This window comes from Podarcis vaucheri, assembly GCF_965113315.1.
Source record: "Podarcis vaucheri genome assembly, chromosome: 7".
NCBI classification, from domain to species: domain Eukaryota; kingdom Metazoa; phylum Chordata; class Lepidosauria; order Squamata; family Lacertidae; genus Podarcis; species Podarcis vaucheri.
Window position 1 is genome coordinate 28,788,158 of NC_138765.1, and position 25,331 is coordinate 28,813,488.

Below are 25,331 nucleotides of genomic sequence, written 5' to 3' on the forward strand. Positions count from 1 at the left end.
AGGGCGGGCGCCACCACCGAAAAGGCCCTCTGCCTGGTTCCCTGTAGCTTCGCTTCTCGCAATGAGGGAACCGCCAGAAGGCCCTCGGCGCTGGACCTCAGTGTCCGGGCAGAACGATGGGGGTGGAGACGCTCCTTCAGGTATACTGGGCCGAAGCCGTTTAGGGCTTTAAAGGTCAACACCAACACTTTGAATTGTGCTCGGAAACGTACTGGGAGCCAATGTAGGTCTTTCAAGACCGGTGTTATGTGGTCTCGGCGGCCGCCCCCAGTCACCAGTCTAGCTGCCGCATTCTGGATTAGTTGTAGTTTCCGAGTCACCTTCAAAGGTAGCCCCACGTAGAGCGCATTGCAGTAGTCCAAGCGGGAGATAACTAGAGCATGCACCACTTTGGCCAGACAGTCAGCGGGCAGGTAGGGTCTCAGCCTGCGTACCAGGTGGAGTTGGTAGACAGCTGCCCTGGATACAGAATTGACCTGTGCCTCCATGGACAGCTGTGAGTCCAAAATGACTCCCAGGCTACGCACCTGGTCCTTCAGGGGCACAGTTACCCCATTCAGGACCAGGGAGTCCTCCACACCAGCCCGCCCCCTGTCCCCCAAAAACAGTACTTCTGTCTTGTCAGGATTCAACTTCAATCCATTAGCCGCCATCCATCCATAGATGGTGTAAGGTCTCTGCCTAGAGCAGCAAAACATAAAACTGGGGCACTCACTTTGTCATAAGCAACATCAAAATCTAAGCCTTCATGCTGCTGTCGGTATGGCCGGTTACTTCCATGAATGAAGAGCAATCAACAGTTCCTCTGCCTACAATTTCACAGGAGAGTCGGGGTGGCACGTTCCGTCTGTGTAGGAACTAGCCACACAGGAAGTCCCAAGGAAGACCGGGCCCACATCTGGTGTGGGGCTGGTGGGTGTGATTTGGGGGAAACTCCACACCCCAGATGTATACGACGCTCTGCAAATAACATCCTTCACAGGCATACAACCTAAAATTTGACACGTGAAAATGACAAAGGAAAAGGAAATAGAGACGGGGTAGATGATGTGGGGAGTTGAATTACAATGCTTAATTTGGTTACAATACGGCTATCTGGAATTAGGGGGTGTCCCGAAGCCTTCCAAGAAAGGGTAGATTCAGAAGGGGGTGTTGAATGAAAGAAAGGAGGTGTGGTGGCACAGAGGCATTCTGGGAGGCAGCTCCAGTCATAGGGGGCATCAAGGGAGAAAGGGGCAGAGTAAGGAAGAGGGCTTTGGGTGACTGGATCTCTTTTACTTCTTATTCTTCTCAGCTGAGGCTTTTCATGGCCGGTGCAGATGTTTGGGGTGGAAAACAAGCAAATGTGTGACAGGAAGCGTTTCCAGAAGGCGGGAAGAAGAACTCTGGTATTTTCATCAAGAGTGTTGTGGTTGGGGTTTTTTTTGCCCCGCTATATTCATCCAGGCTGGTTTGAAATGTGTCATAATTGGGTAATTTGTTCAGACCCAAGGGCCACAGCGAAACAAAGCAACCCCTCTTACGAGCCGCTCGTCATTTCCACAGTCTCTTGTGATCGCCACTCTTTGCATAAAACGTGCCCAAATGTAGCAGGGACTGACTCCTAGCTGGGAAATGCGTCACAGACCTTTAGTAATTCTGCTCGTGCTGCTCACAATGGGAGACCTAAAACAGACATCCAAGGCAATGGGATGCTTCAGCAGATGATCACCATTTAATTGAGATCTCCGTTTAGAGTTAATTGCATTTGGCTTTGCAAGTGTTGACTCATAAACACACATGCTCCGACACAGAGAAATATGCTGAGGGCTGATCACTCCCATCTTCCTCGGGCCCCAGCACATCTCTCAAGGAACGTGCTCAAGATGCCACCATTTGAATCAACATTAAAAGAAGTGATCAATGGGGCCTGCGAAGCCCACACTCTCCAAGTGTTTTCTAGGGACGGTCCTGGATTTACAGAAGCCGTCCCAGTTTTTTTATTTGAGCCCAGAATATCCCGCTTTTCCTTAGAAATCAGAGAAATGTTAGAGGGTATGGAGTTATCTGAGGGTATGTTAGAGGGTATGGAGTTATCTGATACCCCCGAACCATCTGAAGTCAGTTTTTTTAATGTTTTATAATGATTTTATACTTGTTGGAAGCTGCCCAGTGTGGCTGGGGCAACCCAGTCAGATGGGCAGGGTATTATTATTATTATTATTATTATTATTATTATTATTATTATTAATGTCCCTATTTTCATCAGAGAAATGTTGTAGGATATGGAAACCTGGGGGAAGGCATCAGCCCCAGGGTTCTAAATTTGGAGCTTGGGGTTTTCTGAGATTCCAATGCGGTTTCTCATTCCTGCTTCTGGGCCTGGGTGCTTCACCTACCGTGGTGCTACAACATTCCTTTTGTGATGAGACAGTGCACAGGTAGGTACGCTGGTGAAGTCAGAGAGTGTGTAATTGTCCAAAGGGTGTGTGTCGCGTCTGCACAAATGATAATAACAGCAATAACCTAAGAGGGAATCCTCAGAGTGACATTCCAGTGCAGGCAACAAGCAAACGGAGAGTTGTGTACACGTGGGTGTCTTCTTCCTCTACTGAGAGACTTGTCTTGCAGGCCCTGTGGGGTTGCTGGCAGCATAGTTTGGTCAGTTGCAAGTCATCAAGTGCAACACATTATTTGGGGCTAAACTATGACCCTCCAAGTGCTGTTGGTTGATGGCAACTGGGGGCCACATCTCTGTTTTATTCAATGATTAATGGCAGTCAACCACACGCTTGCTTTTTGGGGGGTCAGAATTCTGTATTAGAGGTCCCTAGCCTGCTCACCTACTTGCAGAACTATATTTGCCAGGATAACAGGGTGGAGAGGGACTGATCCTTTAAGAAACCATTTAAATCCAATGACATAGCTCTTTCCATACTGCTCAGAAGTTCAATGGAGTTCAGTTGAAAGTTTCCATCCATATCAGGGGTGGGGAAACTTGGGACTCTCCAAACGGCTTTGAACTACCACTTTTACAGGTGCCCCATGATGCCCACACCACGTCTGTAAGAACCCAATCATTTGGTGTGGCGGCACAGACACGTTGGAACTCCCTGCCTGTTTATATCAGACAGGCAGGTACCTCCACTGCATTTTTTCTGTCCCTGCTGCAGACATTATTATTTAGACAAAAACCTACCCAGATGTTTGGAAAGTTTATATGAGTTTTATTTTCTTTTAGCTAGGGTTGCCATACGTCCAGGAAACCCTGGACATGTCCTCGGGGGGGGGGGGGAGCTACATGCCCATCCGGAGGGATTTTTTAACGCAAATTTTGAGCTCAACTTTTTTTGTCTGTATTTTTACCTCTGAAAATATGGCAGTCTTGGTCTACTGCATTATGGTTTTAATTCTCCATATGTTTTAAATTGTGGTTGTAAATATTTAGTGATAATCTTATTGTTTTACCTTTTTGTAAACCACTTTGAGTCGTCCCCCCCTACAATCAAACGGTATATAAATTTTATGAATAAACAAATTCCCATGGTCCCTGACAATTTGCCCATGCTGGCTGGGGCTGATGGGAACTGGAGTTTAACGACACCCGGAGGGCCACAGGCTCCCCATTCCTGTTCTATGTGAAATACAACGGAAGAGCGTGCCCCCGCCAGCTGATTGGCAGTGCCCCTTTGCGGTCCATTTGACCCCAACGGTGGTGCCCAATTGCTTCATACCAGCCAAAGGCAAAGGCATGTAAAGTGCAAGCCCAAAGTATTTCTCCTGTTGCTCATATGTCTTGGGCTGGATCAATCAAGGAATGGAATGCGCTGGGAAAGAATTTTCTCCCAAGGCAACCTTAGCAGGAACTTCGCTGGGGAGGCGCCAGGCAATTGCCTTCCTGAGGAGGAGGAGCACCATTAGATACAAGCAGGGAAGCGGGAGTGACCTCAATTTCCTGCAGGTCTAGCAAGAGGAAATACAGTGGTACCTCGGGTTACATATGCTTCAGGTTACATATGCTTCAGGTTACAGACTCTGCTAACCCAGAAATATTACTTCAGGTTAAGTACTTTGCTTCAGGATGAGTACAGAAATCGTGCTCCGGCAGCACGGCAGCAGTAGGAGGCCCCATTAGCTAAAGTGGTGCTTCAGGTTAAGAACAGTTTCAATTTAAGAACGGACCTCCGGAACGAATTAAGTACTTAACCTGAGGTACTACTGTAGAAGCAAAACCATGGAGCCCAGGATGAAAAGCCCTCTTCAACAACTTCATGGATAGTTCCAAAATCCACATTTAGAACAATATTAGGCCAACCAAAATGTCACAAAATACTGTGTAAGCTTTCAAGTTCTCTGAAACACCTTAGCTGCATTCAGATGGTGCCCCTTCTCTCAAGCAAGTTCTTGCTCAAGCACATTGTTAAAACTACTCGTAGCCCAATACAAATTCTAACATGCAAAGACTAAATTGAACTGGGACTGGGGTCAGGGTGAGGCATTTACTGTATCTGTGGTGCCCTTGTTTAAGAGAGCGGTGGTTTGTCAATGACGCTAATTCATGAATACCATTAACTATAATTGAAGCTGACCATAGTTAATAAACCATAGCTAAAGATGAGGCATCTAGCAGGTGATCCCTTAAACCTTGGTTTACTGTGTCACAGAATAGTCACAAGCACCATCGAGAGCAGTCTTGAGAGCAGTTTGAATTTTTTGCTGCTCTTTACTCACAGCTCAGTTAACAGGCAACTTTTAACCACAGTAATAAACCATAGTTAAGCTGCTGGGTTGCATTCACACATAAAGCTAAGACATGTTATCTGTGAACCAGCCTAATAACATTCCAGCCTTACTTCCTGCGCCGTGTTTAAGCCTCCCATAACATGGAATAGGTCAGTGGCGGAGTCCTGTTAATGGTGAGGGAGCCCATTTCAGATATGATAGAAAGAAAGTCTGTGCAGCAGTTCCCCAATCTGTGCAGCAAAAGGGACTCAATGTGCTCTCCAACAAACACTAAACATTTACCCCAAAGATACCTCCTGACCAACCAAATATGTCCTCAACAGAGGAAATACTCTTAGTCCCTAAAATAGCTCTGACTGTTCTGAATATCTCAATGGAATAGCTATCTATCTATTTCAGCAGTCATCAGAATGCAAGCATATGGCAGTTGGATTTTATAAACAATTTTTAAAAAATTACTCTACCATTAAGCTATTTAACACGCTTTGTGACTCTGAGGTCTACGTGCTGCGAGATTGCCTTCTTTAGCATCACTCAGAGCCACCGTGGAAGAACCCTGTTCTTCCCGTATTTCAAGATTGTGGTCCTCCTTTGTGCAAGCTCCATGCATAGGCTTGAGAAAGGGCTGTGTGTAGGCTTCGTTTATGTACATAGCTGGGAAGGTTATCAGCATTAGGTGATAGCCATTTTAAAAGCCCTGAGTTGATTCAGGGCAATTATGACGCCAGATGAATGGGCCCGACAGCCCAAAGTTGTCAGGTGTGCAAACAACCGGTCCCATTCCAAAGCCTCAACCAGAGTAAACAACTTGGTATAAATGGCAAATCAATGGTTATCGCAACCAAATGGCCCTGCGTTTTCCTGGCTTTTGATTGGCTGGGGAGAAGGGAGGCATATTTTCCCCTTCTGAGTGAGCTTTGTTTGGTTTTGTTTCCCTGGTCCAGGGTCTTCGATTTCTGCATGTTTGTAAACCGACATGGATGAAGGGTGGTACAGAAATTTAATTAATAAACAAAAATAAACAGTTGGATTTCCTACTGAAGAGACACAGATGTCTTCAGCAATGAAATCAACGTTGGGGTCATAAATGTTGAACCATTTTTTTTTAAAGGATCCCGTGGTAATTAAGGAATTGTTGATCCATTCTGTCTCTTGATCACATAGCTTCCAGCTCTGTGTTGCAACGAGTAGTTACCAAAGATAAATGCTCTTGCGTCTTGTTGTAATTAAGATCTAGATATATAATGATTTCTTGCAGCGTAGAGGTCTTTCAACAGTGACTAGCTATAATGAATAATGGAATTTCCATGTGCTGAGGGAGTAGGCTGCTGGACCTTAGAGTTAGAGCAGTTTCTTTGCCTGTAGAAGGTCCCAGGTTCTGTCTCCAGGTAGGGCTGAGGAAGACTCCTGGCTGAAATGCTGGCAAGCAGCTGCAGGTCAGTATATGTAGATCAGGGGTGGGGGGGACCTTTCAGGGCCTGCATCACCACAGGGGACAGAACCAGACACAAGAGTAGGTGGAGCTGGGCCCAAATGTGGGTGGAACTAGGGACAAAATGGGGAGAGGCAGCTCCAAGATGGGTAGAGTTTCTGAAGTGGTCAGACTTTTGAAACTAGGCCAAGGGCTGCATGAAATGAGGCCGAGGGCCACAGGCAGCCCTTGGGACTGCGGGTTTCCCAACCCTGATATGGAGCCAATGCTTAGCTAGAGGAACCAACGTCGTGTCTTCCTGCCACCTCCTCCACTCAAGCATCTAGGGCAGGAGTAACTAGCATGCTGCCCTCCAGATGTTGTGAACCACAACTCTCATCAGCCCCAGCACCATAGTCAATGGTCATGGCCAATTGGCAGCACAGCCTGTTGGCACCAGTGGTCTGATTCAACAGGGCTCTGAAGTTCTTAAACAATCAGGTCCAAAGTCCCCGAGCATCCTTCTTAGGGTCAAACAAGATGGAATACTGAATGTATTGTTGTGAGTTTGGGGGCAGGATTAGGCTGCGTGCCTGAGTCCCTTCTAATGCCTGGATCCAGCAAAAGCTAAAATCTAATGGGGGATTCAATAGTTGAAGCAGCTAGGCCAGCTTCATGGTCATGGCCCCCTAACTATGGGTTGTTAAGGAAGTGGCTCTGCACCAGGGGGCAAATGGGTGTGAGCTCCTTCCTCAACTGTCTGGTTGTTAGAAAGACTAAGGCAGAGTGGAGGTGTGGGGGGAACCACAAAAAGTGCTCCATGAGAAGATCTCAGTGATCAAGGTGGAACATAAGGAATCAGGTGGTCTTTAAGGTACTTTGGGCTCCAGTTGTTAGCCTTCATTTGCCCCCTTCCTGTCTAGCACTCAAGGAGGCCTTAAGGCCTTATCTTTTTCCTGCTGCATTTCCTAAAGAAAATGCTGGTGATCCAGTTCAGTGTCTCTCATGTGTCAATTTATCTATAATCACGCTAGCTGAGTTTCTGTTGTTTTATTTCTCTCTGCACATCATTTTGAAAGGAATTGCCCCCCCCCCAAGCAGCTCCTAAATGAATAACCTGTCTGTTTAATGAAAAGGAAATAAATATTTTCCTTCCGGATCTGTTTCCTCCCTATAAACCAAAAGGATTGTTCCAATAAAGACCTGTTAAATATTGACATTTTGGAGTTTGTGCTATTATTTTCTCAAGGCTGTGCACACTTAAGGGAAATGTTTGCTCCCTAGCACACTGGTGTGCGAGGTTATAGGTTAATGCATTGCTATACATACTTATTAGTGTGCGGAATGCCGTCAGATAGGCTGCAAACTTATTCCAAACATTGCAGGGAGGAGGGGAGAATTAAAGCCTTTGTCCAGGCAGACGGTGTTGTCAGTTATACAAGGCAATGCGAATATCATTAAATCAACATGAATTTTCTTTGGCTTTTTTGCTTCTTGGCATGGAATTTTAGGTTGCAATCTAAGCACACTTGCAAGGGAATAAGTGGCACTGAACATGATGGGACAAGTGTAGGATTGGACGACATGAAATCCAGATGAACTGGGCATAAGAAGAGTCCCACTGGATCAGGTCGAAGGCGTACCAAGTCCAATATTGTGTTTCCAATGGTAGGGAACCAGACCAAACTCTGGACAGTTTGCAAGCAGGATATGAGCTCCAATAGACCTCTCTTGCAGTTCTTCCCCAGGAACTGGCATCCAGAGAGATGTGGCCTCTGATCCTAGAGGCAACATATAAACATACTGTAGGGATGAGAACCTGTGGCCCTCCAGGTGTTGTTGGACTACAACTCCCATCATCCCTGAACACTGGCTATACTAGCTGGCTCTGCCATAATGACTTGTAGTCATTTATCCCAAAAACAATAGAAGAGTTTGCTTGCTCAAGCCAGTGGCCCATCTGGTTCAGAGTCCTGTTCTCACAGTGGCCAACTAGATGCTCTTGGGAAGCCCGCAAGCAGCACCTGAGCACAACAGTCCTCTCTCCACCTGTGACTCTCAGCAGCTGGTGTTCAGGGGCATATTGCCTCTGACAGTGAAGGTAGAACATAGCCATCCTAGGTAGTAGCCATCAATATTAGCCTTGTCTTTTCTGAACTTGTCCAGTGCTTTTAAAGCCATCTAAGTTGGTGGCCACTTGCGGGAGTGAGCTCCTATGTGCTGTGTGAAGAGAGAGGTTCTTTTTTAAAAATCTGCACTGAATCTCCAAACACTCAGCATCAGCCGATGTCCACGAGGTCAAGTGGGGGGCGGGGACTTTTCTCTATCCACTTTCTCCATTCCATGTATCATTTTACAAACTCTTACTCGCCTTTTCTGCAAACTGAAGAGCCCCATATGCTGCAACCTTTCCTCAAAGGGGAGTCAACTCCATTCCCTTGATCATTTTGGTTGCTCTTTTCCAACTCTACATATCCTTTGTGAGGCGACCACAACTGTACAGCACATTCCCAAGGTGCTTGCGCCATAAATTTGTACAGTATAATGGAATTGTGAAATCAGCAAGTTTGTTTTCAATTCCTTTCCTAATGACCCCTAGCATTGAATGTGCCCTTTTCCACAGCTGCCACGCACTGGGGCAACATCTTCACTGAGCTATCCGTTACAACCTTAAGGTCATATCCTCCTGGAATATAATGTAACTAAAAAACAAGCAAAACAGGTACATGACCTTCCTTAACAGCAAAGCCTATCGAAATGTTGGTGCAAATGCCGTAGCACCAGGCATGTGCAAGAAAGGGAGAGCAGGCCAGGGAGCTTGTGCTATCAGCTCCTGAGGCTGACCTGAGAATATTTTTCTGACATTTATTGTTGCTAAGATTTTAAATTGTGAAATAATTTGGAGCTCTTAACACAGACAGTCTCATTTGAAGGATGGAAAGGAAGGAAGGGTAAGCTATTTTAATAACAAATAAGCAAGCAACAGCAGCTTTGAGAAGTAGTTTTTTGATCAGGGAAGCAGTGCTGGGAGAATTATTTATTATTATTATTTCTTAAACTTGCTAGTCACCTGTTACACAAAAGGGTATCCACGCCACTTACAGCATATTTAAAACATAAACACAGGGGGGAAATACATTACAATATAAGCATGTGAACTCAAAAAGACAGGCAGGTCATTAAAAAATTAACCTCACCCACCGCTGCCATCAGCAGGAAGCTGTGATGATGCCCTAACAGCAGACAAGGACATCATAGCCCATCAAATGTATTGGGGCAGTGGCGGGAAGGGAGGAATGTTTTTACCTGATGCTGAGAAAGTGCCAGGAAGAAATCACCAGGGAGGGCATTCCACAAACGGGGAGACAAAAAATGCCTTCTCCCTTATCACCCTCCTTCAAGCCTCCCTCAAAGAAGGGGAAACAGTCTCAGAAAGTGTGGATTTTTATGGGGGACTTTGTAACACTCCATGCTTGTGTGTGTGGTATTATTTGCTTTTCTGGACATCATCTGAAGACATTCTGCTAAATCCTGCCATGCTCCTCTGCCTGATTTCTCCCCTCTGGCTCTGGCCTGTGCACGATCCATTGTACTTACCTGTCACAATGTGGAAGAATCAGTTTTTGTTGCTGCTTTTTATTTTTGCTTGCTGGGTGGGTGGGAAGTAAGGAGAGCCCCTCCTGCTGGGAACAAAAGCTCCCCTTGACCCACTTCCATGGCATGTGCGTTAAGGTTGGGGTGGGAGAGGAGGGGAAATCACATCCAGCCATAAATCTCCATTTGTGTGGGCCCTCCTCTCAGACACGAAGCTGACCAAGCAGACTTTGATCCATGCCGCTCACTCTCAGCCACAAGTGACCACACAAAGTGCTTGGGAAGATATGTTACTGAAGGAGGTATCAAAGCTTGCCCTGCACCCTTCAGAGATAATGCTAAATACAATGTCGCTCCTCCTGGGTCAAGCTGCACGTTGGACTGGAGTCGTGTAATGTAGCTTTTTAGTCACAAATTGACTCATTGACTAATAGCCTTTAATCACAAGAGCATAAGAACAGCCCATAAGAACGGCCTTGCTGGTTCAGGCCAATGGCCTATCAAGCCCAGCATCTTGTTCTCACAGTGGCCAACCAGATGCCTATGGGAAGCCCATGGTATTTCTTTTCTTATGTAGGATTTAACATCACCTTGCAATCATCAGATGAAGTGGGGGGATCCATAAACAAAAATGGCAACAGTCATGATAATACCCCAGCTGCCCTTTTTCTTTGCTTAGTGTGGTGCTGGAGGGAAGTTCTTTGTAGCTGAGAAGTAGCAGAGGAGAGGGGAACTGAGGGTGCTTCTACACAAGGTATTTACTGTAGAATTGAACCTGACGCCTCCATGCAAACCAAATGCCCTACCACCGAGGTATGGACTAGAGGAGGGCACTACCCCATCACTAGTGCTTAAGTAAGATTCAGTAGCCACACCAGGCATCTTCTGTATGTGGAATGGCGATGGGAGGAGGCATCTTATCTTTTACCTCAAAATATCTTGGCCCAGACCTGGAAAAGCAACAAGGTGAGAGCTCTTGTTTAACACAACTGCACACCTGAGTTTATCAGCAAAGTGGGAAGGAACTTCCATCCCGGATATTAATAGGCCAGATTGGTCAGATTTCCTTGCTCTGGCTGGCCGCTTGTGGGGTGTTTTTTTTTCCATTTGGTACCAAAGAACTCACTGTGCCAGTATCAAGAGGGACAACAGATCGCTTGAGAGAATTTCCATTTGTTTTTCTTATCAAGAGATAAAGGCCAAATCCAGATGGTGGAAGAATGAAAGTAAAAGTGCAGGGTTGTTATATAAAGATCTGGCAGCTGGCTTCCTACGAGGTCAACATACCCTACAGCCTTGCAGTGGCCACTGAGAGAAAGAACCAGCAGTTCCCAAAAAAAAGAAAGAAAGAAAGAAAGAAAGAAAAGAAGGCCTAGTGTGAGGACATGTGCCCTCATACAAGAAGATACAAAAAGCCCTGCTGAATATGTCCAAAGCCTCATCCACTCCAGCATCCTGTTCTCAGAGTGGCCTATCAGATGCCTCTGGGAAGCCCACCAGAAGGACTTCAGTTTCAGTATGGCCTGAAGGCACATGTGGCTACCACTGCGCTGAAGCTAAGCAGGTCTGGGCCTGGTTCATACCTGGATGGGCAACCACCTGAGAGCCACTTGGATGCCACCTTGGAGCCCATGTAAGGTGGGATATACATGTGTAAGGAAATAAAATGGCAATTTGTATAGAGCAGGATTCAACTAAGTTGTTGCATATGCAGTAGAGACTCCCCCCCCCCTTTCTACCTTGCACCCCCTAAATTTGCTCTGGAGGGTTGAGGAACTCACAAAATGGGGTTTAGGAGGTGCACAGGAAGAGAAGAGGAGGGAAGTCCTGTTGCATGAGTAGATAGGCCTCATCCCCCCCCCATTTAGCTCTGTGTTGGATTCCAGTTGTGCAAGCCGTGTCCATTTCCCTTTGTTGACCAACCTTTCCATTATGCTGTCTGATGCTGCCCCAGAGCCACTGCCACAACCCCCGCCAATTTGTACAACAATGTTGTGCAAAGCACCCAGTCTGATGGTCTTACCGGTCTGAGCCCGGCTTCGGCTGGGGAGGGCAGGTTATAAATAAAATTTATTATTATTATTATTATTATTATTATTATTATTATTATTATTATTATTACCCTAATCATCATTCTAATGGCAGGGAGGGGGAGAGTTTTCAAATGATGGGACTTTTCAAATGGCTACAGCACTGTGTCATGGCAAATTACCACCCACCTCCCGCCAGAGGTGAGAAAAACAAAATCCCCCCTCGTTTGCCTAGAGTTATTAAAAGTACAGGAAGCCGATCCACCTTTGCATTTGGGCTGCATTTACACCATACATTTAAAGTGCATCAAAAGCAAATTATTATCCCCCAAAGAAATCTGGGAACTGTAGTTTACCCACCACATTGCTACAAATCCCAGCGTCCTTAACAAACTACAGTTCCCAGGATTCTTGGGAACTTTTAATGTGGTTTACAAGTATGGTGTGTATCCAGTCATGATCACCTTCTCCCTTATTCAGTTGATTGAGTGTCCAGTTTAAAGTTCTGAAGTTGTAGGCCTAGGAAAGAAACTCTGCCTGATACATTTTGGAGAGTCGCTCTCAGTTAGCTCAAATAGCAGTGAGCTAGAGGGACTGCGGATCTGACGAAGGCATTTATTTTTATCCTAATACTGTTAGGCACCAGACATATTTTGCATAGGAAACTCAACTGGCTGGCGCCCAGGCAAAGAGTTTCTCTATCCCCTCTCCAGATCCTGTTGGTGATTCTAGCTTGCCCCAAGGACACTGTGTTAGCATTGTTTAAATGTTTGGAGCATTCCCACTCAGGCAAATGAGTTGCATGCATTCAGTATTATTACAAAAACAGCAGCTACACTCTGTAATTCACGACAGGAAGCCAACAGTGCATTTGCCAGTCAAATTGGCAACATAATACATAGAAAAGAGTGTGGGAAGGGATATGGATGCTGCAAGCAGTGGAATTTAACCAAGGACTGGTCTACTGGGGGTAGGAATGGGGAGAAATTGGGTTCAATTCACAACTGAAAGCAAGTCTATCTAATTTGCACTTTTTGAAACCAGTCACGTTTCACATTCTGCACTTCTCTGAATTTTGCAATGCAGTTCTCTGACCAAGTAATGTGTACAAAATGCATATATTCGGGCAAAGAGTGCATTAAAATGCATATAACATGCAAAAACTCAGTATATTAGGGGAAATTGCTTTGCCAAAAAAAGTGTATATTAGGAGAACTTTTCATCAAAAATGAATGAATTTTCATGCTGACTTTTTAAAAAAAATAATCACAAGCCGATATGGAAATGTGCAGAACTGAATTTAAGATTGGGAAAATGTGAAACGGAGAGAAACAGAAATTGACAGATTCACCCATCCCTAACTGGGAGTTAGGGTTGCTATCTTTTAAATGAACACTGCTCCTGTGCTTGGAGCAGCAGCCCAGCACACAGGAAGTTAGCAGGTGAGGAACTGAGCGGCTCTGATCTCCATGACACAGCCCAGTTGTGGAGAATGTGGTTCATTCTCCAGCTGAAAAGGATCTCAGGAGCAGGACTTGGAAAAAGCTGGCCTTGGAGATCTGGTGCCGATTAGAGTAAGCAATACTGGCTAGATGGACCAATGGTTGAACTATGTAGTCAAGATATTTCATTTTGTGGACCCACCTTTTTTGCTGAATTTAGATAGTTCAGTTCCATTTGTAAGGGTTTTATAGATAGATAGTAGGGTGACCTTTTATGGATCACCAAAGATGAGCAAATGTATTGCATACATTGCACACACAAAGGATGAAAGAGGACATGGGTTTGCATTCAATTGGCATATGCTAATTTACATGTAGAAATAATGAATATGATTTAAATGGAAATCAAATCCATCTCACCATAGCAGAGAGGTTTGTGACCAGGTGAGCTGTGTGTACCTGCTCAGTCCATTATCCAGATGCTCTCTGTTGATGGGGAAACCTCAAGGCCCCTGCTGCTCCCCCATCTTACGATCCCTTAGCAGACTTGGAGGACTGTCTCCCATGAAGTAGGGCCCCTGACTCAGCAGGAGCACACAGTGCACTGAAAGAACACATAGTTAAAATATACAATAAACCAATCCCATCAAAAACAATATAGACATATACAATTCTCCCTTTTAGCACAACATAGCAGGCAAGAGCCCTCCTTCCACTCTGCACTTTTGGTGGTCCAGGGACAAATGGGTTAATTGTTTCCAGAATTCCCATGGTGGTGGAATTTAGGAGGCTGGTTTTGTCCTAATACGATTTTTTCAGAAGGAAATCTTCACTAGCTTCTCTGATCACGCCAGAGTCCTCCCCCCCTACCTCTGGCCCCCAGACAGGCTGCCAGCTGGGACTTGGAACAGGCAACCAATGTCTGGACTTTGTTTCTATGAAGAAAGTTAGAACCGTTAACTCAGTACGTTGCTATTCCAAGAATTCCAGCCTCCGCTTTCATTCCATGTCGGGGATGCATTCCCGACCTTCTGTCCTTGTCTGTGTCAAGGAAAAATGCTGGAAGTCGTCAGAGAAAGTGCTAAAGAGTATTTGGAAGTAATATTTTTTTTTTAAAAAAAAAAGCAATTGCAAATTTAAAGGAAAACTGTTAAAAGGGGGTGGGACCTAAAATAATGGATGGCTCTGATGTCTATACTAATAGCAACCTCAGTTGTCCGACTGCCTGTCCTTATATAGCCAAAATGGCACAATCCAATTCCACATGCAAGAGGCAGATACCAGAAGCCTGGGGGGGGGGGATCCCAAGCTTTGCAGAACTAAGAACAAAACAAAAAAACTTTAGGGAAAAAAGACATTGGGAATAGTATACTAAGGAATGAGTGTGCTGACTTTGGAGGAGTGGAACAGAAAGCCAGGTGGGATAGGCAAGGGAATGGAGTGGTTATGGCTGGCTGCCTGCCTGAGACCAGAAGCAGGAAAGCTCCACACTGCAACATTTATCTATTTATTTTGCAGTTATTTTGCAGTTCTTACCTCTCATGACTAATGGCTATTGACAGACTCTTAAAAGCCATTTCAATGATGAAATCTACACATCAGTGAATGTGTGTGTGTGATATTTTTGTTCTGAACCCACTGCCAACAGGCTGCCTTATACTGTCTGACCCATTGGCCTGTCTAGCTCAGTGTTGTCTACCACATTAAGCAGTCATGGCTTCCCCCAAAGAATCCTGGGAATTGTAGTTTGTTAAGGGTACTGAGTGTTGTTAGGAGGTCCCCTATTCCTCACAGAGTTATTACAGTTCTCAAAGTGGTCTAACCTCTCTTTTCAGGGAACTGTAGCTCTGTGAAGGGAACAGAGGTCCCCTAACAATGCTCAGCACCATGGACAAGTGACAATTCCCAGGATTCCTTGGGGGAAGCAATGACTATTTAAAGTTGTATGATGGGGCTTCACTCAGAACAGAACAGCATAGCTAAGGTTTGGGGAGTCTTCTTCAAGGGCTACATTCTCTCCTGGCCAACCATTTGAGGGCCACATGCCACTGGTGGATGAGATGAGATACAAAAGGTGGGTGTGACCAGAGGATGAAGTGGGCGGGGTAACAGATGTGATAGAAGTCACTAATGCAAAAGTCAGAGGTACACATACACCCTCCCTCCATCTTTTCAACCAGGCAAGCAACATGCATTATTACTGTTCAAGAATGCATTGCAACCAGTGAAATCACCCAAGGAGGGGTATGACCTGCGGAGAGTCCCAACGACTTCTACCTCCAATTCTGGAGGCGATATGCCTCCAAATGCCAGTTGTTGGGCATCACAAGAGGGGAGAGAGCCGCTGTGCTTGGGTCCTGCTTGCAGACTTCCTGTCAGGTGTGTGTGCAGCAGCCAGGCCCTGTGACCAATAGGACTTTGCAGGACTGGGGCCTTCCTATGTTTGTTCTGAAGAGGCAAGGTACGGCCTCACAGGTGAGGCCGATTGGTAACTCACAGCACCTGGTGGCAAGAGCCAGGGAGGGATATAAGGTCAGCATTTTCCCTTTGGCTCTTTGCCACAGCAACATGCTCCCTGCCTTGCTGCGTTTGGTTTCTTGCTTCCTGATCCTTGAACCTCGGCTTCTTGACTCCCTGCTTCTTGGTCCTCGGACCCCTGACTTCGTGCCTCCTTGCTTCCTGACCCTCGGACCCTTGGCTTCTTGACTCCTGGCTTCTGGGCCCCCATTCCTGCTCCCACCCCGCCATCTTGTCCCCGGTCCTGATGTCCCCTGCTGGGACTTTGATTGCCTGTGAACCAGACTGTGACACTTCCCTTTGAGACCTCTGGTTGGCCACTGTGAGAACAGGATACTGGACTAGTTGGGGCATTGGCCTGATCCAGTGGGCTTTTCTGATGTTACTTTACCTGCTGATTCCTGCAGTCGAAGCCTCTGTCAAAGAAAGAGGAGCTGGCCTGGCGGTGTTGCTTTTCTGGCCACTTAGCAACCTGGATTATCATCTTGGCTGCTATCTAGTTATGGGCTGCTACCTAGGACTCTGTTCTCAGGGATAAATTGCTACACTGAGCCTCATCGTCCACTGAATTGGGCGTTCTGCTGGCTCGTACAAAGCCAGGACACAAATAAATAATGAACTTTGTGTGGCAGGGAAGGTGAATAGAATAAAACACATTCTTCATAACTACTTTATAATCAGGAGGAAAAGCTGAGGTTTAAACACTTGGACTGAGATTCAACTCCAGTTGAAGAGACAGAATTAGCCATGCACATTAGTGTCCCTGATTGGATATCATCCATCCAGTTGGGTGAAGCCCAGCTGAACATCACAAGGTGGATGGTGACACAACAATTTCACACTCCAAGGCTGTGTATACATTACCACTTACTCCATTGTGCTCCCAACACTGGTGTTACACATGAGTATACATGATATTAACCACAATTCATCAGTACCCTGTAGTTTCTCGAGAAATACTCCCGTTTGATGTGCTTTCTCTTGAGCCGCATCCATCCGATTAGAAAACAAAATCCGCAGTTAAGCTGAGGTGTGTACATTTCAGGCAGCCATTGCATATGCACAGATGACAGCTTCAGTGAATTTGCAGTTCAGCACAGGAAAACAAATCAGATAATGGGCACCAGGTGAAGACATGCCCGTCTCCTCTCTGGTGCGTACAGTGACGTAAGAAAGCGACTTGAAAAGCAGTGGTGGGAGGAAAGATCTCACTGTGTTTCAGTTTGTGAAAGCCCAAATTCTACTTCCACAAGCAGAGATATCTCAGTGAGTTGGAGTGCCATGCCTTCAGGGAAGTAGATCATGTACGGTAGTTTGTTAGAACTTGCCATAGATTTTTCTGATAAGCAAGACAGCAGCTGCTACTGAAATGAAACGTTCCAAACTGGGGGGCCAAAAGCTGTTACCATCACAGAAAACAGAGGAACGGACTTTGAAAAAAGAAACAGATTTAAGTCGATTGCAAATGTGTCCTGCTCTACAGTGAACAGTCCTTAGTTTGAATGTATTCAAAGCAGATTCAGCATAAATACAGACATTGATGGATGTAGGCCCCTGTGCCATTCACTCATAGATTCATAGGCTATAGGTGAACTGGGTATTTATGTGTGTGCATATATCACTGAGCTCTTCAGGGGGACTCACTGTGAGCAGTTCCCCATGGTTTGGATGTGCCGCTCATATTATTTAATTAATTAATTACATTTGCATGCCACTTTTTTCCTACAAGGAGCTTAAGGTGGTGTACATGGTTTCCCCTCCCCATTTTATCTTCACAACAGCCCTGTGAGGTGGGCTTAGGCTGAGAGGTGGTGATTCCATCAGGAGCTGTGCTTTCAGTATTGTAGGCAGACAAGCACTCCCTCTGTCAAACATCTAGTACCTACTGATTATTTTTCTTTCAATGGGCATTTAAATCCACTTCTTATTTTATAGTTAGCTTTTAATGGATTTTCATCTCTACTGCATTTGTTGAGCTCGCTTGTGCTTACAGACAGTTGTAATCGAAGCAATGTATAAATTGGCAAAATAAATACTGTTACATGCCACCCCAATCTCTGAGCAGTGTGAGCTTCCAGGGGCACTAGGTGCTTACTAAGTTGGTGTTTTCTTTTGGAAATGAGACACAGTGGAGACTGTGGTGTCTTTATGTTATATGGTTTATTTACCCATATATGCAACCTGTGACTGAGGGGCTAACAGCATTAGCACTCCAAGAGTGTTTCTGCCATAGCCACAGCCTTGTAGGCCAGCAGAAACCAGCCATGGCTCTCTGACTCTTTGCTCCAGCTTGCTGACTTTTAACACCCTCCCACTTTTTCCTCTCTGAGCTCCCATCCCAGCCAACTGCAATCCTAAACCCCTGCTCTCCTCCCAACTCTGGCCTTTGTCCTGCTAATTAACTCAGAGCTGGAGGAGGGGCCCCTCCCAAGGGCCGCCTGGCTCAGACTTTGCCTTCTTAATGGCTTTCTTAATGGGTCATTACCTTCCCTTTGTTCTTTGGTTCATGGGTGATCTCCCAGGCGATTTCCTGAACATGGCAAGCTGGTTTGACCTGTATTTTAACATGCAAAATCCAGTGTCTGGCACCACGAATCAAAAGAAAGGGTCCAGGAATTAGAAGAGGGGTCCAGGCACCCCACAAACCCATAACAATACATTCACATCCATACCTACAATTCTTTCAATCTTCAAGCCAAAAAAACCCAAAAAGTGGGTGGGGATGGTAGGATCAAGGGAGGCCCATTCAGCTCCCTGTTGGCCTGCTTTTAAATGGAGTGGCCATGTGTCCTACTTTACAGAACAGTCCTTCACTCTTTGAAGTGTTATCTGGTCTAAACCCGGCCCAAGTCCACTTTAAACATAAAGAGCCCTGAAAAGGGAGAGCAAGAGGGGCCTGGAAGTTGCCCATCAACAATTAGCACCAGGACAGCAGACTGAGCTGGTACATACTTCACCCACTCAAATAATTATCCACTATAGTGAGATGCATTAAATTAAATGTTCATACATGCGGGCACTCCAGGGTAAACAAATTTTATGCAAATCTGTATCTTTTGCTTCTTTAGGGTGAGGGTTGTCTTCAGGTTTGGCAATGTGTATATGACACCCAAAATTTAAATAGGCAGGTACCTGTTGTAAGGTAGCACGTATATGGAGAAACCGAAACAAGGATTCTTTCCCTTCATATCTCTCTGCGCAATCAGGTGCTGATATATAGGAAGAACAAGGAGGCAGAGGAGGGAGGCTCAAAGGTCCCTGGATGAGCCAGGTTCCACCCACAGGCCACACATGACTGCTTGGGGTGCCAGAGAAATTTGATTCAACTTGCTTTCAAGGCAAACCTCCAAATTCACATTCTCCGAAACAATATGCAAACTGAAACACAAACCGTCCTTCAAAACGTGCACTTCTCTAAATTTTGCGGTGCAGTTCTCCAGCTAAGTAACATATAAAAAGATGTATATATGAGGGTAAAGCATGCCAAAAAAAGAGAGAGCATATATTAGTGAAAACAGCATACAAAAAATGTGTTATACAGTGGTACCTCAGGTTACATACCCTTCAGGTTACAGACTCCGCTAACCTAGAAATAGTACCTCGGGTTAAGAACTTTGCTTCAGGATGAGAACAGAAATCGCGCGGCAGTGGCAGCAGGAGGCTCTATTAGCTAAAGTGGTGCTTCAGGTTAAGAACAGTTTCAGGTTAAGAACAGACCTCCAGAACGAATTAAGTTCTTAACCCGAGGTACCACTGTATTAGGGAGAATAGCTTTGCAAAAATGTGTGTCTTAGGCAAACCGTCATAGAGAAATGTGTTTATTTGGAGAAAACCATACAAAAATGGTAGTGAATTTTCTTGAGGGTTTTTAAAAAAAATAATAATCCAAAATTGCTGCAAAAATGTGGAGAATTAAATTTAAGATTGGGAAAATGAGAAACTGTCATTAGGCAGAGTGAAGCAGCTGATTTGGTGTGTCATGGAAAGGCAGCAAAGGGTTACTTATTTAAATGTATTCTTGTACTTTGTTCTAACATTCAGCCTTTGCATTTTTACTGCCAGGGAGGAAAAGAACCACCTGTAGGATTTTCTGCCTCAGGTGCCAAAATAACTTGGCTGGCCTTGGATACTCTGCACCTCGACTGAGGGTGGGAAGGGGGCTATTTGCCACTCCAGTTCAAGGAACAAAAATGTCTTGGGCTGCCCTGGAAATAGCTGTGCTCTCCATCTCCTACTATCCCATTTCAGAGTCCAAACTGCAGACTAAAGCACAAATGTTTGGCCATATCCATACCAGACATTTGAAGCACTGCTATACCGCTTTAAGGGTAGATCTACACCATACACCTAAAACACATCAACACACATTTAAAGCACATGACATCCTCCATGGGGAATGGAATGGAGGTGCCCAGAGGAGGGAATGGCTGGCTGGCTTGCAGATTGGAACCCTGGAGAGGAGCAAGGCTGCTCCAGGATGTTTTACCGCTTGAGACAAAACAGAAAGTGCTGGCCCACTACTTCCTCCTCCTCTTCTGCCTCTTCCTCCTCCTCCGCAGCTTCATGCTGAAAGCGACAGGGGAGTAAAAGGAGGCCAGAGGGAAGCAAGAGGCAGGCTGTGGTGGGTGGCCCCGGGCAGCCCCAGAAAAGAAGGTGGCAGGCAGGCAGGCAGGCAGGCAGGCAGGCAGGCAGGCAGTGTGCTCCTCAGAGGCCAGATCTGCCACCTGAGGCAACTGTCTCCCCTTGCCCCACAGGTGGGCTGGTCCCGAAGAGGAGCACACCGCATTGCAGCATTTCTTTTTAGGCTTCTCAATGCAATGCAAACACACATCTCCTCTTCTCTTCCCCGCAGCCCCATCTCTGGTGCTATCTCAGCTATGTCCTCGGAAAGAACTGTCTTGAGTAACTTTTTCCACTCCAGAAAGGCCCAGGGATCCAGCAGCGAGGTTTGTCCTGTGCCGTCTGCCCAGGGACACTGCTGCCGGGCTGGGCGGAGGGATTCCTCTTAGTATCTGCTGGCTGTCTCTCTCTCTCTTTGATGGGGAAGCCTGCCCACAGGAATGGGTAAGAGATTAGTCAGAGAACACACACAGGGGACGGGAGACCTCAGGCAGGCCTGGAGAGAAGATCTGGTAACCAACACATACATGCTCACAGCATGGCGGAATTCACTGAATTATTTTGCTTCCTTCAGACTGATGAATTTATCCTAAGCTAAATACACACCTTTCTGCCCTGGCATGAATGAGATGTCTAGAAAAACACGGGTGCGGCTGTGCAAACAGCAGGCAGGCTTTTTCTTTTAGCCTGGACTTTTAACTCCAAGGTTCAGCCCTGGAACGTTGGAAAGCCATCATAGCAATGCTGGTGTTTCTGAACATGTGCAGAATCCCTTTTCCTTGTAACTGAATAGATACAGTCAACACCCTTGCACATTGACGGGTGTGGCTTGCAGAGGCCAGCTTAGCAACCAATCCTTCCCTTTTCTGGGGGGGAAAGGCACATGCAGAGAAGAATCTAGCTTTCTGCTGCAGAACTGCCAGCATTTGAAAGTCCTGCAGCAGGACTGGGTAAAGTTGGAAGATGTGTCGGCATACTAGCTAGAAATTCAACACACATCAGCAACCACAGTGGTGGCTTGGGACTGGTGGGGTGAGAGGCAGGGAGGCTAACAGTAGGTGGCGCTAGAGGCAATGATGGGCAGAGACACAGCCAACAACAGGCAGAGTCAATTTTGCCCCATTCTCAGCCCTGATGAGTTTTACAAGGGTAATGCTGAGGAGGTTGGGCTACCTCTGAAGAATTCGTAGGTAAGGTAGGTAGGCAGCTGGGGTGCTAGCCTAGGGCAGACTGAGCTTGGTAGGGCATTGACCCATTCGCCCAAATGGACCAGGCTCCACTGGTCAACCAGAGCCCAGACTGTATGTAAATGTGCTGTGATTCTGCAAAAAGACAGAAAAAGTATAGGATGGTGTTGGCCAATGTCATATTTCAAGAAGTAAAAATCTGGACACCCTCAAAGTTGTTGAGCTTTTTTGGTTGACTTGCTGAAGATCCAGGACAAACCCGAAATTCCCCAGATGCATGGCAGCCCTAGCAAAGAATTCTGCTTCCTGACAATCTCAGCTTCCATTTAATAAAAAGAAACAAGAAAATGTAATGTCCTGGTCCTTATGGTTACAATGGCTTGTCCTTATGGTTTGTTGCAACTCACTTTCCATGCTTTGGGAGGTGTAGAGGTTTTGCATCATGCTACATTCTGTCCACACTAGGCATGAGATTGGGGCAGTAGCAATGCATGTAAGCACACCATTTTAGCAGCATAGTTATTTTAAATTTAAAATCCACTTTTTAAATTGTGATAGAACTTCTGTCATTGTTTAAGCGGTACTGTGCAAATGCTTGAATCTTTTTTGAATGACCACGGGCAAGTGAGTTTTAAAGCACAATTTTAAACAAAAAACCAAACAGCTAAAAACATTGCTGCTGAAATGGCCACTGCCAGAAAGAAAAGAGTGAAATGGGTCTAAAGTGAAGAGGCATCATGGAGGAGAGATGAGCTACCCTTGTGGAGATTAAACTTATCTGTTCCTTCCTTAAAAGGTCAGATGTCCTGAGCTCCTAGAAGAAATGGGAGAAAGCACAGGAGAATCAAGACGTACTGATGATGTTGTATAATGCCCTATACAAAACAAACACCTAAATGTGTTTATTTATCAATCATATTCATATCCTGAGAGTCTCTGTAATAAATTGTAGCCAGCTGCTGCCAGGCTGAAGCAAGTAAGATGCACATATAGTCTTCTTTTTTCTTTGTTTTAAGACAGTGGTTGTATGAATTCTAAATGGAATCCCAGCTTAGAAAATCCAGAACATTTTAATATGGTGTGGTGGGATCTTTATCTTTTATACCAATACAACTAACCCCCAGGACTCCCTGGTGCTTCTGATGCGGGAAATATGTTTCTCCAAATAGGTATCTCCTCTCCTCTTCCAATTTTGTTGACAAATCTGATATCCGACCTGTATTGTTTGTGTTTAAATCCAATATAATAATAAAATAATTTATTATTTGTACTCCGCCCATCTGGCTGGGTTTCCCCAGCCACTCTGGGCGGCTTCCAACAAAGATTAAAAATACATTAAAATAATATATGATGGAATAACATTTAATTTAAAATCTATCTATCTATCTATGGAACCACAACCAGCAATCTGGCTGCTGCACTGAAGTATCTTTGAGGGCAGCCCCACACAGATCATGCTGCAGTCATCCGGCTTGGAATTTACCAAAGCATGGAACACAGTGGCCAGAGATGATACATGTGCCGCTGTGCCTAGCACCCACAGTTGCACCACTGCAAGAGTCCAAGATTCCCAGTTTGCCCCCTGTCTTTGTGGAGCTCCTGGTATTTTCCATTGCTCAGTAGCTGGTCCCCAGCCATTACTAACAGCTGCTTCTGGCCAAGTCAGGCCATTACTCCCTCCCTCCCCCCTCCTTTTTTTTACACTCCAGCCAAATGTCCTGAGTCACAAGCCAAGAGAAACAGCTCCAACTTAGCAGTTGTGAAGCAGCCGGGAAAGGAGAGGCTGTGAAGGGACAGAAACTTCAGATGACCCAGATCGGTGGGGTGCACATAACACACTCCAGTATTGCGACTCCTGCAACAGACGTTCCTGTCTGTCTCAGGGTGTTCTCAAAGGACAATAAACATTACTACTTACTTCAGAGTGAATGCAAAAACAGCTGTTGGTAGATGGGATGAAAATTCGAACTGGTTTGGGGGTGTAGGACATTGCCAGCAGCCCCTGCCTCAGAGTAAAGGTAAAGGGACCCTTACCATTAGGTCCAGTCACGGACGACTCTGGGGTTGCAGCGCTCATTTCACTTTAAAGGTAAAGTAAAGGGACCCCTAACCATTAGGTCCAGTCGTGACCGACTCTGGGGTTGCGGCACTCATCTCGCTTTATTGGCCGAGGGAGCCGGTGTACAGCTTCCGGGTCATGTGGCCAGCATGACTAAGCTACTTCTGGCGAACCAGAGCAGTGCACGGAAATGCTGTTTACCTTCCTGCCAGAGTGGTACCTATTTATCTACTTGCACTTTGACATGCTTTTGAACTGCTAGGTTGGCAGGAGCTGGGACCAAGCAACGGGAGCTCACCCCGTTGCGAGGATTCGAACCACCAACCTTCTGATTGGCAAGTCCTAGGCTCTATGGTTTAACCCACAGCACCACCAACGTCCCCTCATCTCGCTTTACCTTGACCCAAATAATTACTGCAGTGTTTTTTAAAAAAACGTGGCTCCTTGAAGACTAGCAGGAGTACTCCACGCTGCAAGATTTTGTTGCAAGTCCCAGTCCCACTTATAAGTTAAACTGAGGCATCAACATGACATTTCTTGGGTGATTTCGGAAACAGCCTTGAGTGAAATGGGTGTAATATAACATTCAGGTACCTTGGGCTGTGGATTCCAAAACGTTTTAGATTATTTGCAAATGCACCCCAATGACTTCATCCTAAAATACTCATGTGCATCAGCCACCTCTCTCCAATTTCTACTCTGTATTCTTCCGCCATTCCCTTCTTTGCCACTACAAAGCAATGTAGTCTTTTATTATTTCTTAGGGCTCTTCCACGTTGGTGCAGATGTATCCTGCAATGTGTTCTTGACACAATAATAGTGTATGTTGTTGTTTTAAAAATTTGTATACTACCCTTCATCTGAAAACCTCAAGGCAGTTGACAACAGAGAAATACAAGAATGAGAATACAAAATACATAATAAAATAAAAGCAGAAACAAAAACAAACCAATAACCCCCCCCTAAATAAAACTGATTAAGGCACCAGGCACTTCTCCCTAGCAAAAACATTCCTCAAATGGGATATATTCCATTGTGCGTTTATTCTGCTTTATTTGTTGTTCTGCGACGAAGCATTTGTGGTATGAAAAGTTACAGGATTTCAGCAGGAAGTTACAGGATATGTACTGAATGGAAAAGCACATGTTAGTGACAACAAAACACAAAAATGCATTATATTATGGGAAGCTGATTTGCAAAAATGTGTTTTGTGTATCATGAATTAGGAGAAATTTGCACTACAAGGCTGGTGAAATAAATTACAAACTGATGTGGAAATGTAGAGAAGTGGAAGAAACAATAAAATGAGAGAAGTGGAAATGGAGAGATTCACCCATTCCTGATAGTGGCGTGGAAAAGCCCTCAGGCAGAGGCTGCTCCAAGTTTGCACTGGGTGAAAAAAGTAACATGGAGACAAGTTCTAACTTCCTCTCTAGAAAGTGAATAATCACTTTCCCAAGTTACAGCTATAATGAGAAAGAGAACAAGGAGTCCTGTGAGATCTGAGTCATGGGCTTTAGCCCATGAAAGCTGATGCCATCATGAATATATCCTTCCCTTCTTTAACAAGGGCTGAAAACCATGTACACCCTTGGCCAACTCTCCAGGGTAGTGGGTGTGGCCACACTATGCTCTCTTATGCACACACTCACAAGGCGTGCACACACACACACACACACACACACACAGTGTCTCCCTTCATTTGATCTATGGAGGCATCACCCACCTCCAACTTGACCAAATTACTGA

At 45.4% G+C, this 25,331-nt stretch overlaps 1 long non-coding RNA gene across 1 annotated transcript in view; it reads left to right on the forward strand.

Moving 5' to 3' along the window:
- The first annotated feature begins 3,519 nt into the window (after positions 1-3,519).
- Positions 3,520-25,331, forward strand: part of LOC309537384 — a 106,831-nt gene continuing 85,019 nt past the window's right edge. The window contains exon 1 of the long non-coding RNA XR_014221855.1: positions 3,520-4,045. This is a non-coding gene — a long non-coding RNA (uncharacterized lncRNA). The remainder of the gene's footprint in view (positions 4,046-25,331) is intronic.